This window comes from Eutrema salsugineum, unplaced genomic scaffold (genome assembly GCF_000478725.1).
Source record: "Eutrema salsugineum unplaced genomic scaffold, Eutsalg1_0 scaffold_17, whole genome shotgun sequence".
Lineage (NCBI taxonomy): Eukaryota > Viridiplantae > Streptophyta > Magnoliopsida > Brassicales > Brassicaceae > Eutrema > Eutrema salsugineum.
Genome location: NW_006256852.1, coordinates 4,777,387 through 4,778,246, shown reverse-complemented (window position 1 = coordinate 4,778,246; position 860 = coordinate 4,777,387). Strand labels below are relative to the sequence as shown.

General features: G+C 42.8%; 1 non-coding gene across 1 annotated transcript; it reads right to left on the bottom strand.

Moving 5' to 3' along the window:
* Positions 1–240: 240 nt before the first annotated feature.
* On the bottom strand, positions 241–347 carry LOC112087670. The gene has a single exon (XR_002900216.1). It is a non-coding gene; the product is annotated as a small nucleolar RNA R71 (small nucleolar RNA).
* Between the last annotated feature and the right edge of the window lie 513 nt (positions 348–860).

Sequence of the window (860 nt, the reverse complement as noted above, 5' to 3'; positions counted from 1 at the left end):
AAGTTCCATGGGTTAGCAATGGAAGATCCCTTGGAACACTTGGACCAGTTTGATAAAGTGTGTGATCTGACCAAGATTAATGGAGTTTCAGAAGACAGCTTTAAGCTAAGACTTTTCCCATTCAGTCTTGGTGACAAAGCTCATCAATGGGAGAAGAATCTTCCAAGAGGCTCCATTCAAACCTGGGAGCAATGCAAGCAAGCCTTCTTATCTAAGTTCTTCTCCGCCTCAAGAACTGCAAAACTAAGGAACCAAATCTCTAGCTTCACTCAGCACAGCAATGAGAGTTTTGGTGAAGCATATGAGAGATTCAGGAGCTACACAAACCAATGTCCACACCATGGGTTTAGTGAGGTTTCTCTTCTCAGCACACTTTATAGAGGAGCTCTTCCCAAGATCAGAAACCAGCTGGATACTGCTTCCAATGGGAACTTTCTGGGTAAAGAGATACATGCTGCTTTAGAGCTAGTGGAGAACTTAGCATTGAGCAATGATACTTATGGTGAAGACTATGACACATCAAATAGGTCTGAAGGTTCAAGCTCAGAACAGAGGCTCACCAGAGAAGTTAAGGAGTTGAGAAGTGAATTAGGCAAGTTGAAGTTGGTAAATCACAAGCCAATGCATTTTGTTGGAGAGTATGAGGAACCATCTCAAATCTTTGAGAACATAAGTGAAGAGGGTCTCACCCAAGAGGAGCTGAACTACATTGGGAATCAAAGGTTCCAGAGATATCAATATGGTAATGCCAATCCAAACCTCTCTTACAGGAACACCAATGTAGCTAACCCACAAGACCAGGTGTATCCCAACTCTCAAGCTCCACAGAACTTTGTTCCCAAGAACAACTTTCAAGGATC